Source organism: Leuciscus leuciscus (assembly GCF_965113295.1).
Source record: "Leuciscus leuciscus genome assembly, chromosome: 20".
NCBI classification, from domain to species: Eukaryota; Metazoa; Chordata; class Actinopteri; order Cypriniformes; family Leuciscidae; genus Leuciscus; species Leuciscus leuciscus.
This window is the reverse complement of record NC_138744.1, coordinates 13,332,322-13,348,968: the sequence shown is the minus strand read 5'-3', so window position 1 is coordinate 13,348,968 and position 16,647 is coordinate 13,332,322. Positions and strand designations below refer to the sequence as shown.

Sequence of the window (16,647 nt, the reverse complement as noted above, 5' to 3'; positions counted from 1 at the left end):
AAAAGACCAGAATAGATCAGCCCACATTTGCAATCCTTGTCATGAGTTTTACTGCACATAATCGCCTTAGCACACTTTCGTGGCCGAAAATCGTGGTCCTGAGTTGGTCAAACGCCTCCTTGGAAACACGTGTTCTTATTAGGAATAAATCTCAACAGCCTGACTTCTGGAGCGCACGCTGGCGGTTTATGAAAATCATACAAGTAATTTCGCCCTGGCCGCTTGTCAAGCACACACGCACACGTGGGCACATAGCCTACCTCTAATAGGCCTACTTCAAAACGTCATAACATTATTTTTATAAGGCAAAATGGTTTCTTAACTGTTAACTGTTCTTTGGGAAACTCCAAATGATTCTACCATGGCATCGCCGGCAAACTCCCTCTTGGAACCTTTATTTTTAATAGTATATGAAATACACATTTACGTTTAGGCTAGGCTATATGATGGACGAACTATAGCTATTTATTCACTGGCAGGAGAAACAAAATCTTAGTTGGAGCTTCAGAACTTTCCGTCCTCGAATTTACAGGTTCAACACCAGTGCGTGGCTCCAAGTAGCCTATAGGCTATCCACCACTTTCGGAATGCCTTTAGTCTAAAAGTGGAACAGCATAAAATGCAAAATGTTTTCTTTAAAAAATATTTATTTTAAGAGATCCTCCTTGTGATAAAACGTGTTGGAGAATCCCTCCGGAAATGACTATGTGTTAAAGCAACGGACTAGTAGAAACATGCTGTTGGTCGATAATTGATAATGACCCTGGGACGTGCCATCATCACCGAGCAGTGTCAGTCTGATTCTCTCAGCATCTTTGGCGGACACGATGCCTTGGCCCATTACCTCGAAGCTCGAACTCATTACTTCTGGACGGGTTCGAGGCCTGCGTGCCCCCGGCGCACTGGTAACAGCGGCTTTCGCGTGCTATCCAGATTTGGAGAAAGGACAACAAGCGATGGAATTTGAGACAGAGGAATGGAATGCATTAAGAGTCTGAGCTTTTAGAAAAGGGAAGTCAGACGACTGATGGAAAACCAAGACATGCGGCCTCTGACAGAGTTGTCTATTTGGCAGTCGCGCCTCCTATTGAACCAGTAATTTATTCAAAGGAGATTTTTATCCCCAGCGATCTGATTCTTATGATAATCAACAGACTGAGACCCCTTTCTGTCCCCTTGTCTGGGGTCTACTCTCGGTCCTGACGGTTAAAGCTGATTTGCACGGTTTCACCCTGTCGATTCAGTGGTCACATTCCTAGACACTTATAGAGAAAAAGGCAAAGACAAAGGGTTGCTGGGAGCGAGTCCACTTGATTTAAACTGTGGGTTACAGTTAAAGGAGTCTCTAAGTCAAAGTGTTCTTAGTTCTCCTACAAAAGGCACTTTTTGTTATTTCATTACTGCACCACAAAAATCAAGGCCTTCCTGAGGCTCAGATATAAACTATGCATATTGTATAGACTACCTTTAGATACACAGAAAATATTCTTATTTGTATTAAACACGAGTGAATAAAACCGAGCTATTGTATGCCTAATTATATTATTAACAGATTTTTCCCCCCTCCTATATTTTCAAGGACACGTTTTCTAGGTCTATAGAAAGAACTTACTACTTGGTTAACAAACAAACAAAAAAACGCAAATTATAATGCTTCTCCGAACATATAAGCAGTATTGCATTGCTAATTCAAGAGGGTGGGGACAAATTCTAACCGCAACGTGTCATAAGGGGAGGGCTTAAAATATGCTATATGTTTTTTGGCTTGCAGGTTGAGGCCCACAAGCGTTTAATAAGCGGAATGATAAGAGGGGGGACAACGAGCAGCTCATTCCACTCTCCGTAGGGGAGAAGAGGAGCATCTCAATGGGAAATATTGGTGAAAAGACTGCGTGCAGCCCGATACGGGCACGCTGAATGGATGGGGCCACTGCAACGTCACGCGGAGCCGCAGCCATGAAGCGGAGGACCGAAGCGCTAGACAACATTCTGGAGCGCACGCAGCTCGCACGCGCACATATAGGCTATCATTGCTATCCGTCCTGAAGACCATCGATGCTCGTGGATAGGAGTGAGTATACGCTAATATTTACGTTTATATTGTAGATTGCATTCATAAAACGGCAAGAATTCTGTAATCGTGTTTTAAAGGTGAAGCGAGAATTGCCAGGAATAAGTCCCAGAACAGGTTGCGCGTGTAGCGGTCCTAGGGTTTGGCGCGCGAGACACGCTGCTGTTAGAGGTGATCAGGGCGCGTGCATCCTCCTTGGACACTATTAATGGGAAATTGTCAGTTGTAGCTTATCATATCGATAGTCATCGCATTTTTCATAAAAATAAGCCAATAGTTGGTTTAAATGTAAGAAATTAGAAATTATAGGCAACGGGTTCTTTCAGAAGACTCAACTCATAAGTATAGCCTATGTATATGGAACCCCATTCTCTAATTTGGAAATTATTGGCAGTTAATAAGTAAATATTTTGATAGGGCTTTATTTGTTTTCATTATGCCAATTTGCCAATCTGTAAATGATATCGTGAAAGTGATTATTTTAAATGAGAATTTAGAGTTACAGCAGTGTGCTTTATGTCTGAATTAAAAGCTTTCAATGAGAATATTTATCAGTTTTTGATAAACAGCCAGTGCGGAAAAGCTCGTGGTTTATTTTATGAGTTTTTACTGAATCTTCTTTTTATCTTTAAGCCACAGAATAAAACGAGAATAACAGAAATATTTCTGGGTCATTCAAACCACATGATGGGAAGAGCGTTTATTTACAGAACAATTATCAATAGAAAATATACTGAAGAATTGTTTCTAAAAGCTTGGCAAGAATGATTGTAATTTGTTTGGTGTTTATGAGATGGAGGCCTGTGCGCATGACGTGTTTAATCCTGATGGCCAGCGTTCAGATTAATCACAAGGCCAATATCTACTCTCCACGTGCCTCTTTCATGCGCGTTTTATTCATACCCATGAACACTAAGGCACGTTATAATTTATAAAAAATTCAAATTTTATAGGTTTATACAATATTAGACATAATAGAGACATGTATGTATGTAGGCTATGTATAGGCTACATGCCCCCACCCCCACCCCACAACATTAGTAAATATTATTTAACAATCAGATTGTGACAACTGACCGAAGGATGACCAACGTCACTCATGATTGACTTGAACCCTTATGGATTGTGCGACCGTTGTGTGACATCTCATCGTTTCTCTTGCGTTTATATAGCATGTTTATTAATGCAGTAAGATGGCAGGAGTCTTAAGTAGCCTACATGTGGAGGACATTATGAATTTTGTGATAGTCTACTTTAAAAGTTATTGTTGGGGTTTAGCCTATCTGTGTCGTTTAAACATCACAATCGCGGACGTTAAGGTGTGGTCTACCTCACATATATCTCTGTTACTCGACTATAGGCTAGCTATATTACCCCAAACATTCTATACACAACGAGAAAGTAATGGTCACAGCCTGAAGCACTCGGGAATGTCTATTTATAAAGACAGGGGGAACAAAATCAGACTTAAGTTTTCTCACGTTGTTCTCTCTTTGCTCCCCCCCATAGGACGCCAATTGAGATTTTGCACGAGGGGCACTATACACAGGTAGCTACAACTATAAAAATATTCTCATTTTAATAGGCCTATTTTTACTATTGTATGAGCTATACACACATATGGCTACACACACACACACACACACACACACACAATCAGATCAATTATTTCATTTAGGCTATAGTGTGTGAGAGAACATTGTATTGCGATTGAAAGAGGACAACACCAAAACCGTTAGCTATTATACATGTTTAATTTTAGCAACAGAATATTTCGATTTTTAGTTTTTTATTTTAATCTCATAGTTAAACTATAGTGCGTCATCGATATGAATAGGTGAAAAAATAAAGCCATGGAAATAACAACGACCAGCTTACTTGACAAGACGCTTATCATTTCATATAATTGAAAGCAATTTCCCCAATAAATGTAGGCTATATGACAAGAATATTTAGTGTAACGTACAAACATTATAATTGAGAAGTTTCGTCAAAAAACACTTAGGCCTACCTACTATGTAGCCTAGGACTATGGCATTTTCCACAACACGAATAGCTCACGTTTCCGTTTCTTATTCGTAGCCTATTTAATGAGTTATAATTCACGTTTATATGGTTTTCAGTAAATGGTAGCATAATCTGGTAGCCTAATAAAAATGATTGCATTCTCCATGTTGCATTTGCACGACTTTAACATAAGGACAATCCTTACAATAAATTAAAATAAAACATAGCCTATATAAAGACGCAAATGGACACAGAGAAACAAGCACGCAATTTAGGGTAAAATTTATGATGTCACCTCTGCAGTTGCTTACATTATAATTACTCTCGTTATCAACAATTTAATGCAAGATACGTCGATAATTTTGGGAACCAGACATTAACGAAAAACTTTGGGAATAGGGAATTATTCCTATAATTATCTATATTATATAGGCCTAATAATATTTGGAATTATGCATATATTTTGGATCAGTTTGATTCGAATGATTAAGATTAAACAGGGCACAAAATAAGTCATTTTTATAGCCTATAATCGCTTCACTGAGTCACACAAATGCTCTAATTGGTGTTAGATAGGTTAGATTTTAGGTTAGATTTTAATAGGCCTATCACTTTATGAAGCTAGTTACTAATCTGTCCAGTATAGTTAATCATTATATATTTTAGTTAATTATTGGCACCAATTTATATTTTCTCAGCACAAGAAACAGAAAACCTGAGACTTGAAGCGAAATGGGATGTGAATACAAGCATTGTGATGATCTCACCAGCACTATTACATTAACAATAAAAAACAAAACAATAATAACAACAATCATTATTATTATTGTCTTTAATTACTGGGATGCTGGCCTATTATCATTATTATATTGAAAGCATTTATTTTCCTTTGGCTCAGAACATGCATGTGTCTGTCTACCTGTGTATCACATAAGCATGTTTGTGTGTGCTAACTGTTCATTTACAGGGAAGCTTCTAGCATTCTAATTTACAGCCAAAAGGCTTGATGGCTGAGGACATTTTGTCCTGTTAACAATGTGCTGGTGCAGTTAGTAAAATAATTAGATGATGAGCTGTGTGTAGAGTAAATAAAAGTGTTTGAACTCGCCCCTGTGTCGCCATTTTCACTAGGCTTGAAAGGCTCTAATAAGTAATGACACTCTCTCCCTCTCCCTCTCTCTCCTCTTTGATTGCAACACCTCTGAGAGTGTATGGGGAGGGGCTCCTCTCACACAAAGGCTTTTAATTGGACCAGCTCCTCTTTTATTTGCATAAAATCAGATTGACTGAGAGTCGTGAGAAAGAGAGTGAGAGAGAGAGAGAGAGAGAGAGAGGCTGAGAGAGAAAGACCTCATGATTCTGCCACTTAGCGCTGAAAGACAGGTTTTTGAAACACAAACAACAGCAACTTGAGGGTAAATTTACGGAAAACTAAAACAACCAGTGTTACTATTCTTTTAACTTTTTTTTCTCCGTCTGCACAGTCAGGGTCTTTTTTCCCATTTAAAAATAAATCCCAGCCTTTGCGGGATGCGTTTGAAGCCATCTCTCACACAGGGAGAATGATCAGCCTGCAATGTAAGACAGAGACAACAAGCAGTGAATGAACCCCTTGCATTTCTAAAAACCAGTTCAGACTGGTTCAACAGACTGGTGAAATCATAGCCAAGTTTATTCTAGCAGGTTTTAACCAGTCAGCTTTAAAAGGAGATGTTGGACAAATAACTAGTAGGTCTAAAAGCAACAAGTCATCCTTGCACAGTCATGATCATTAACGAATGACTTGCGTTAAACACATCAGGTTTAATTAAAGCTAGCGTTGAGTTAAATACAGTTGACTTCAATTACATCCTAATTAGAAAGTTAATAAAAGATCTTCTCTTTTCAGGTCCCAGTTCAACCCCAGCTGGGTTTTTCATATGGTGGAAGAGGACGGGTGGCCGGAGGGGTTGGCTGTTATCTTTGGTTATCTAGCTGTATGAGTGTTATTCATTCTTCATAAAGCTAGATAACCGAAAGTAACAAGAATCCCATTACACACCTGAAAGGCATCACCCCACCATGAGATCTGTACTCTGTCCCTCTCCTCTTTTCCTTCCTATGTCTCCCCCTCTCTCCTCCTCAATCTCTGCATCTTATTGCAAGAGCAAGCCACAAAATGGCCTCCATCACTGCTGATAGAGAAGGTAAGCAGCATTTTTTGTTACAGTTAATTTTTGTTAAAAAAACAAGCAGTGATTGTACCCTATTCTCATATTAAGTAGTATGCAGCATCATCATCTTTCCTCTTAATGCCCAACTATTCTCATTACCCTCCTTATAATGGATGTAAAAATTGTGTTTCCACTCTGGGATAGGGCTAATACAATTGTAAAAGCTATCCATTGTTTTTAAGAAGCCTGTTATGGAGTTTGTTCATATTTGTCATACTTATTTGCATGAAAAGGAGAGCAAACAATTCATAAGAGCAGGTGTGAAATGTAAAATTTGACAAAACTGCAATGTTTTTTGATGTAAAATGCATTACTCAAGGACTAAATCTGACTAGCATTACACAAATAAATGGGATATTTGATTCATAGCTACACAGAAAGGAGAAAAATACATATTCACACCAATAGGCGACAACTTTCATTACAAATAATGCACATAATGTATGTAATTCTGAACAAATACCAGCAGGATTCCACTGATTAAATGTAGTTTTTTTTTTTTTTTTTTTGTAGAATAATAATGTGAAACAGGATGTTTACCAATATACAAAAACTATGGATTTGTGTGGATAGAACATGGTTTATGCGAATATGCAGAGCAGCAGTATGCTGGTCAAACATGATCACGTTTAATCTGTAAGTTGCAAGTCTAGAGCACAGAGCAGCAGGCCGAGGCTTAACACAAGGCCACATGATAATCACCCACGGGTGCCTGTACTAACACCCAGTCCGGTGCTTTCTGAAGTATTAGTCTGCAGCAAACGGCACAAAGCTCATTCACTCGTTACCTTTGTTTAACAAGGTCGGTGAGTTGAGACCCCATTGTCTTTTTCAATACCAAACCGGACTCGCTCAATTCAACTCCTGCGTTTGAATAATTAACGGGCTAAAGCTTTCCCACGCAAATCTGGCTGCTATTCTAAGCTTTGGATGCATTCGGACCTTGAGCCAGCACTGGAAACAAACGTTGATTGTCTGAACTTGAATTTTGTGCTGAGAGGTTCTTGATTGGATGTGACAGTGTTATAAATGGGGCTGGGATAGAGCCAGCGCCGGCATGGACATTCTCTAAGTAGCAAAGCTTGTTGGGATGGTCCTGAATACAGGTCTGTGGGTTCGGCAGCTGAACCTTAACAGATTTTGTTGGCAAAACCCATTAAGAAGCCTGGTATTGACAAATCCCATTCATTAGGCTTGTGATCAATAGGTGGACATCAGCCACCAGATCATGGTATGTTATAGCCTAGTAATTTAATTTCTCATTTGGAATTAATAGATCACTGAGGCTTCAAAAGTCTGATTTAGCAATGCTATTTAGTAGTAGGTACATTTTAGATGCTGTAAATGACAGGGAATCTATCTGGTGAGGCGCTGTCATTCTGTCTGTGTTGAAGCCACAGACGCTGCTGCATTGCAGGTGCAGGGATTAAACTGTTCATCTTTGAGAGCAAAAGACAAATAGAGTCCAAACGCACTGAGAACAGATAAGTGAGCTTGAGCCAAATTGATCAAGTGGGTACTACAAGCGGTTATAATATTGGGTAGATTGTGTCCTCCAATGACAAAATATTTCAAACCAGTTTCTACCAAGCAAACGGAGTTTATTGAAACCACTGACAAAAGCTGCCATTCACATACGATCGTCGCATTTCGCAATTCCACGAATTCCACATACTTTACGAAGCTCCTACACTGTAAAAAAATATTGTTGGTTTAACTTAAAAAACCTAGTTGACTTTTTAAATTCATTGAAATTAAAAAAAACTTATTGACACAATGGAGATTGGTTTAATCTTAAAAACACAAAATATGATGTTATCTGAAGCACATAAATGATCTAAGTTGATTTGATGAAAGAAAAATTGTGATAATAAATTATGTAAATAATATTTTATAGTCTACAGTTTCCCAGCAATAACATGTGACAGACTCTTAATTTGATTTGTCCTTCACAGTATTAATATTTTTATTGTCAAAAATACCTAAACAGCAATTCATAACACACTTACCAGTATGCAGCAAATCTGATCATTGTCTTGATTTGCATCACTCCATCATTATCCATTTCTCTTGTTGCATCCTTTACATCAGTCTAGCAGTGAACTGTCCATTTTGGCCTGTACAGTAAACTATAAATGACATTCAATTATGAAATGTCCTTAAAAGTGGTATAAAAGAAAGATCTAAAAGTACATATTTCAGGTGTATGTTAATAATACTGATGTGATTCTTCTTGGCAAATTACTTGAATGGTTAGCATACCTTGACTATTTAGCATAAAGGTAGAAGGTAGCATTTAGGTTGGATACGTCACGGCCTGTGAGGAATAAAGTTTGGCAGTCTAATCAAACTGTCTGGAAAGAAGGGAACAGAGGAACAGGAAGGAAAAGCACGAATGGCAGTTTTCTTGCACTTAGCATTTCGGACTTCAAGTGTCAACTAGAAAAACAGGCATTGTGCCCTTATTATTACCACCCTCCTCCTCTCTCCCGTCAACTGTATGGTCAATAGAGCCAGGCCACTTGTCACAGAGACAATGGATTCCTTTACCAACCTTTTGACAGCGTCCCAGTCACATCAGCCAGGCCGCTTTTGGTGAGCGCCGCTCTGATTCCTGCCCCCGGCAATGCTTCTCTTTCTTTGGACGGAACTCACCAACCGAGCCCCAAAATGGCTGCACTGTTGGAGAGGAAACTGAGGAATAGACACCGTTCTCTCTGACCCCCTCCCGCCCTGACGTCGCCCCAAAGAACTGTGAATTCCCTTTAGGCTGTTAGAGAAGTCAATGGGCCCACACACACAAAGGGGATTAAACACTCAGCAGTAACAGGTGTAGCCAAACGTTGTCCTGACTACATGAAAGGCTGATTCATCACACACGCTGTATGGCGACAAGAAGACCACACCGTTCTCGTTTAGACATTTAAATGTAGTCTAAAGGAATGAATGGGTAATTGCACAATGGGTTTGTGTTTAGACTGTGGCTGAAAATAGCTGAATTTGAACATGGCAGTAATATTGAATGCTGCCATATGAATTATTTACACTCATAGTTTTAAGAAATGTTATTGGAGAAGCAGTTAAAGAAAACAAATATTTAGATGTTGTAAAATCATACATCTGCTTGATTGTCCAAGTTTAATGGGCCATTCTTTTAAAAGCTTGGCATGGCGAGAAAGTACTCGCTCTGGTGAAATGACTTTTTTTTCCCCCCACTGAAGCATCATTTGGATGGCTTTTCACATGTTGTCCACTCTCTGCCACATTGTCCTGTGCTCTCTTCAACACACCTACATGCACACAGTCCTATTGTTACCTCAGCTGTTAATGTCAGACGCCTGACAATGGTTCCTATTTGCAGTATTTGCATAAGGCACTTTTCCAGCAAGCGTTTGGAGTGGTCTTGAAAGAGGGTCCACTTTATCCAGCCACAGCTAAAAAAATGTCAAGTGCCAATTAGAGAAGGTTTGCTGCCTTTCAGCAGGACCCCACCCCTCCAATCCCACTCTTTATTTACCCCTCAGCCAACTCTCTCACACTCAGGCCTGGCTAACGGCACCTGAAAACAAAGACCACCTCTACCTCAGCTACCTCAGAGAAATGAAAGAAGCCACCTAAGAAAAGACTAGCCCGCCACACTGTGCCGTTTCCCCATGTGGAACCATCCATCAGATAATAAAGACTCCCTGAGCTTCTGAGATGATTAACAGGGATTCATAGTCAATCCCTCTGCAGATCTGCCTCAATATGAACCTGTCAGATTGGGTTTTATAGCTGGTACTTGTAATAGTAATGCTGGAACTTTCTGGTCAGTGGCTGGTAATTTTGCCTTATCTGGCAGCCACTGTGGCAAAACATTTTAATAAAACTGTATATAAATTATAAAAACATATAAAAAAAACCACAAAAAAAACAAATTATATATATATATATATACATATATATATATATATATATATATACACACACACACACACACACACACACACGCAACAATTATTCATATAACATAATAATACAATTCAATATAAAAATTTAAAACTTATATAAAATATTATATATTTTATATAAAAAAAAAAAAAATGGCTGGTAAAATTCTGTCTTTGTCTGGTGGGCAAGAAATTTAATTTCCCACCCCTGACTAGGTTATTTTATCAAGGCATGTGCGATGACCTTGTGTTTCATCCTCCAGCCCAATGAGTGTTTCACTGTTGACTAGAACATTCCCTGTGGTTTATATGACTTCCATTTCATTCTCCATTATACTTTCAGAGCTCCTACAGCAGGTGGTCAACATGCATACTTATAGAGCAACTTTTAACATTTAATTTAGCGATATGACACGGATCAGTAGCTATAGATAATGTGAAGACTGCATTTTAATACTCAAATAAGGTTTGTGTTTTGTGTGCACACTAAATCACCACGAAGAAAGTGTGTGTTATAATCTTAAACGGCAATTTTTGAGCTCTCTGGGACACCCTTGTTCCTCCACACGGCGTTTAGTTCTGTTAGCCGCCTCCTGCCACCCAAAGGATTTATCCTTCACTCTGTCTCTTTCATTCAATATCTCTGTGTAGATTTTTTCCCAGCCTTGATTCTCAGATGGTTGGGTCTGATTTGCATGCATTTGCATAATGAAAGTCATTTGCATGCTCAAGGCAGACTTTACCATGAGAACAGACATGAAAAGGTGTGCGTGTGCGTGCGCATGCCCGATCGTGCTTATGCCCTCACATGCTGATGCATTTATACCCTTCTTCCTTCATCTTTCCATTTTCATTCTCGTATAGACCAGCCATCCTTGATGCCAGGGAAAGGAAAGAGTGAAGAAGGTCGGTTGTGTGGCTGTCGTCCTGATGGTGTTGCTGCTCCCCTCCCCTTCGCTACTCGCTTGCCCCCTTCCTCCTGTCACGAGATGCAGTTTGCACAAAGCCACCATCTTAGAACATGCGGGCATTAAATGGAAGTGGAAAATAAGCAGGTATGACCCACCATCACTCTCCTGCGTCTCACACCCTCCTCTCTCTCCTCTTCTATTTTACACACGCTGTCCCCTCTCTCTCCCCCTGCTCGAAGCCACTGTTCATTACAGCAGATGTGTTTGTTAATTGTGAATATCACACGTCCTGGTTGTGATAGGCGCTGAAGGGGGTGGGGAGATGTTTTGTAGTCGTTTGCATTAAATCATTCCCCGGCACAATGGCTGAAGCAGAGCTGCATCTGCGGGCATCAACGTTGAATAGATCGCCATCAGGGATTCTGCTGCCCCGTCGCCGTACCATGCCAGCCACGGAGATGGCGTGCTGCCATTATTGAGAAGAACAGCAAGCCTTCTCTCCAGCTTTCAGCCATAGTCGTCATGATATTAGCTTTCCCATGAGAGAGGAGCTTGAATGAGCAAAATGGATCGCCGTTGTTAGTTTTACATAACTAGAGAAACCATTAGCTAACACCTTGGATTATTCAGCATATACTTAAAGACAAATTAATAGCAAAAACATGCTAAGAGAGAGCAAAGTCGGAGAAGTAGAAGGAGGGTGCGTGATAGAGAGGTCTCAATAAGGACGGGCTCTCTTTTGTACATCTTGGTTTCTAAGAGTCGCGGGCCAGACAAGTCCAGTATTGTTCTCTGTGGCGAGCTTGCTGTGGAGCACTGTTATTAAGGCCAGGAAGCTATAAGTTTAAAAACCGCTTAACCAAAACACCAATTAGAGCCGGCTGTGCCTGATTAAGTGAGGTAGCTAAGTAAACAATACAGACCATTGTCCTTCATTCTCTCAGAGGGCCGCCTTTGTTCGGTCCCATCACTGAAAGTCCAGACAAAAGCCAGAGCTAGGAGATACAGTGGAGGACTAGTGTGTTAATAGCGATGTTCAGAGCTCAGTCTCTCTGTTTAAGAGGAGAAGGTGTCTGCTAGCTGTATACACTTACAGAAAAGTACTGTGCCGCCACGGTGCCATGTGGGACTGTGATGGTGTTTCATGGCAATACTATGGTACCATGGTATTTACTTGGTACCTCCATGATATGACACCATGACAGTACCATGACACATCTCCAAAAACACATTTTTTGTAGCTTTTTTGTTTGTTTGTAAAAACTACTTTTTACAGTCCCTTTTTAGGTCTCCATCAGAAACTTTTATTGCCAAACTACTGTTCAAAAGTTTGGGGGCAGTAAGATTTTTTTAAATATTTTTTGAAAGAAGTGTCTGCTCACCAAGGCTGCATTTATTTGATTAAAAATACAGTAAAAACAGTAATTTTATGAAATATTATTACAATTTAAAATAACTCTTTCTTTTTTTTTTGCTATTTGAATATATTTTAAAATGTTATTTATTCCTGTGATGGCAAGGAGACTCTCGTCTTCAGAAATCATTATATTATGCTAATTTGCTGCTCAAGAAACATTTCTTATCACATCAATGTTTAAAAAAGTTGTGCTGCGTAATATTTTTGTGGAAACTGTGATACATTTTTTGGGGGAATTCTTTGCTGAATGCAGTTCAAAAGAACAGCATATATTTGAAATAGAAATCGTTTGTAACATTATAAATATCTTTACTGTCACCTTTTTTTAATTCAAAACATTCTTATGGAATAAAAGTACCAATTTCTTTTTAAAGATTCTTTCTGACCCCAAACTTTTTAACGGTAGTGTATATCTAGTGCAACCACTAGAAATGAATGTTAATGTGAGCAAATCAAACTTGCAGAACAGCTACACAAAGAGTTTTCCCACAACAAACTACAAATGTAACCGTCCAAAAACTTCCATCTAGCAAAATGACAGCAGCAATGAAACAATAATATCCTCTTTTCCACTTTTATCACATTAAATATGTCATTTAATTTTTTTAATTCCAAAACAAAGATTTTATTGTTCGCGAGTGACAAAACTCTTTATGCCGGTAGCAGAGAATTAAAGGATTGCAGTCACACTGGGTCTACAATCATGTCATTGTTTTTAGTAATCTAAGTGCACCGTAGTAAACAGGTGGCGAACAGGGAGAAGAGCGGCTGAGAGGGACGGCACAGTAAATTATGCACAGTAAAAACAAAGCCAAAGCACATCAGATAAAAAAAAAAAGGAGCGAAGAATCTGCGGCAGCTTGCGTCTGGGAGCGTGCGAGGTGGCTGGGGTTTGGGCAAAGGGGCAGACATTCTCCCGTCTGCACACACACATACACACAAGGGTCCCCTTTTCTGAGCAGCTGCTCTCGCCTCTTCATGCAGGCACCAGCCTTGGGAACCACCACGACGAGGCTCCCCCAAAAAATGGGCACCGGGGCCCCCCAAAGTCTGAGTCTGTCTGCCTCCCCCCGCCCTCCGTCTCTCCCTCCCCCTCCTGACGATGATGCTGGGTGCCTGGGAAGGACTCAGAGTTCATGGTCAGACTGCCTATTGAGCTGACAGGCTGACTGTTTGCTCAATTCACTCTTCTATTCAGTCGGGACAGGAGGAGGGAGACAGAGACACAGTAACACTCCCATGAGCATTCATTTAGGGAAGACAACCGGAGGGAAATAACGAAAGAAAGAATGAAAGCCAAGGCGTTTTTTTTTTTTTGCGAAACATTTGGCTTAAAGATACCAGCCTGACCATCATGCCAAAACTTCCGCTCACACTTATAACATTTTCCGACAGCCAAACAAAGATAGATTCATTGCCACCCCATAAATACAGAAAAAAAGCGAGAGTTTGATCAGCTCTTGCCTCCTTGCATTCTTAATCACCTGCACACCTCGAGTTGCTTGTCTGAGCCGCGTGGAGCGACTAAACTCTGGAGTTCTCCGGGCTTAGGTTGTGTCACATGCCTCCTCTTTGCTTCTGTTCCACGTCGTACCAAGAGCAGAGGCACCGTCAACTTCGGCCTCAATCTCTCAACCTGGCACTCGCTGAGTCACAGCCGTCTGAGGAGTTTGCTTGCTGCTAATTTCTTAATGAACCCTACAAAACAGAAAGAAAAAAACACATTAAAATCCAATAACAGAACACCTTAAAGTACAAAAACAGTCCTAAAGAGATAAACCGACAGTTTTCAGTAATCAAATGTATATTCTGATTTGAATTGAAATGGTTCAATTATCAAAAATATGATTTCACTTAACACGTTTCCTGTTTCTTTTGTGTCTTTTCAGGTTTTTGGAGTCAAGTCGAACAACGTGAAATCCATTAAATGGAGGAACGTTCATACAGACGGCTGAAGGAGTGAAACGGGTTACTTTACTATGCATGTGCCCCAACATAAGATAACAGCACTTTATTTGTTCTATATGGATTCAAACTTGGCATTTGTGAAACAGTTTTAGAGCCTACTGTTCCAATGGCCATATGTTGCGAGCCAAGTATGTGTGTGTGTGTGTGTGTGTGTGTGTGTGAGTGTGTTAAAAAATATGTGAGAAACTGTTAAGTCTTTCTTTGTATGGGTCAGGGTCAAAGTACTTAACGAATTGTGTATTTGTACAAACACACTAGTTTGGAATTCTCCAAGAATTTTTTAGAAAATGTCATTTTTAAATGCCAACCATTTTGGTACTTTTTGATAAAAAGAATTTAAGAGATAAAAATGTGTTAAAGATTAGATTTAGCCTATAGATCTTAAAAATTATTTTAACAGTTTAACAAGGCTGTCTTGCTACAATCTTTAGCATAATGCACTTTATAAAACACAAACTGATTTTTTTTTAGTTCAATAGTTTTCAATATTAAAGTAAAATGTAGTGGCCTGTGTATATTCCCTAATGTATTTCTCCAACAACTGATTACTAACTGATATCTAACATGAATTATTAGAAATAACGAGTGAGGCTCTGTAGATTCTGCATGTATGAGTGTGAGACCCACGGCAGCAGTGAACGATACTGCACTCTGATTGGACAGCTCAGTGTGTTGTACGCCACACACTTGTTGGACAGAGAGCTGTTGTCTTTAATTTCTATGCAATTGCGTTGGGCTTGCAATCACCTGGAAGAGAAGGCAGATCAGAGCAGCTATTTATGACAGCAGGTTAAGGTGAGAGGAATATTTAGCTGAATTAATATGAATATTTCACTCCTCCAACTGTGAAGTCACTGACCACAAAAAAAGCATCTTCAACTAGCTTTTGTGTTTTTTATTTTTGTTTCTTTCAGCACTCAAAATAGAAACAATTTTAAGGGGTATCCAATGCTCTCTAAATGTCTCTCTTTATTTTGTGTTACAATCAATCATAGCTGAAGAGAAAATTCAGTGTTGAATATGCAAATGTTTTAAGAATTATTTACAATTTGAAGAGAATTGTGCAATCTATTTTGTAATTATTTTTCTTTCTTTTTTTTGGACAATTTGACAAATCAAGTAATGTGTGAAGACAATGGATTGATGAAATGGGGCCTTTTACTATGCAATTTTTTTACTTCTATACTTTCCTGTGATTATCTAGAGTTATGATTTTCAGCTAGAGTACTGTAATGATAATAACAATTGAAATAATATTTTCTTTTAATTTTGTAATGATTTAGTTTAATTATTTTCCCTACTGTATGTTTTTGTTTAATGTTGCAGTAAAACGCAAATGTGTGAGATATTTTTGTTCACCATGACATATTTTCTGTATTGCCACATGTGCCTTTTAACAATGTCCTGTTATGGATATCAATAAAAGTTTACTTTTAAAACAAATTTGTGCTGTTGTCGCTATGATTTTGGGACTGCTAACTGAGAACAAATCTAAAATGTATCTGATTAAATTCTAGAATCCTGAAGGCACCATAACCTGAATCGAAGATGAAGCATAAGTCTAGCTGAATTTTCTTTCAACGATTTTGGATTGGTTAAGGTTATTCAACTAGCAGTGAACCCGATCCAGTCTTGCATCCAGTATTCAGCATTACAATCCAACAACATTTCTTGGCCGCTCAGCGCAGCTTACAATCTGTGTGGCTGTGTGCCAGGAGACAAGGTGCATTAGTGTACTGTAGGCCATAATGCTGCTGATTGGTGGAACCCTGAGACTGTGCCTGAATTTTAACCAGTCAATTAAACAACCAAAAACTAAGATTATTCATTTTCTAGGGCTCTCAACACGTTTCCTGACTGATATTTTACAGCAGTGGCCTCATATGAATAATTTTTGGACTTTTAGAAAAGGATTTTTCTTATAAAGAGTACAAAATTTCAGTAAAAGTAACAACCACATTCAATAGCATAACTAAAAGAAGTGAAAGAAACAGTGCGCCGCAAATGGTGGTCGCTGTGTCGTCTGGGCTGCACAGAGAACAAAGCAGAACAGAACAGACAGTGTGATACAATCACTTACCAAAACATCTTCTAACACAACACTGCTGTCATTTCAATGTAAACCAGGGAA

The 16,647-nt window shown here is 39.2% G+C and overlaps 1 long non-coding RNA gene across 1 annotated transcript; it reads left to right on the top strand.

Annotated features, from left to right (window-relative positions):
* Positions 1–2,012: 2,012 nt before the first annotated feature.
* Positions 2,013–15,959, top strand: LOC309483789. The gene is made up of 5 exons (XR_014200647.1): positions 2,013–2,071; positions 3,581–3,620; positions 5,967–6,264; positions 11,085–11,275; positions 14,438–15,959. It is a non-coding gene; the product is annotated as an uncharacterized lncRNA (long non-coding RNA).
* Positions 15,960–16,647: the final 688 nt, after the last annotated feature.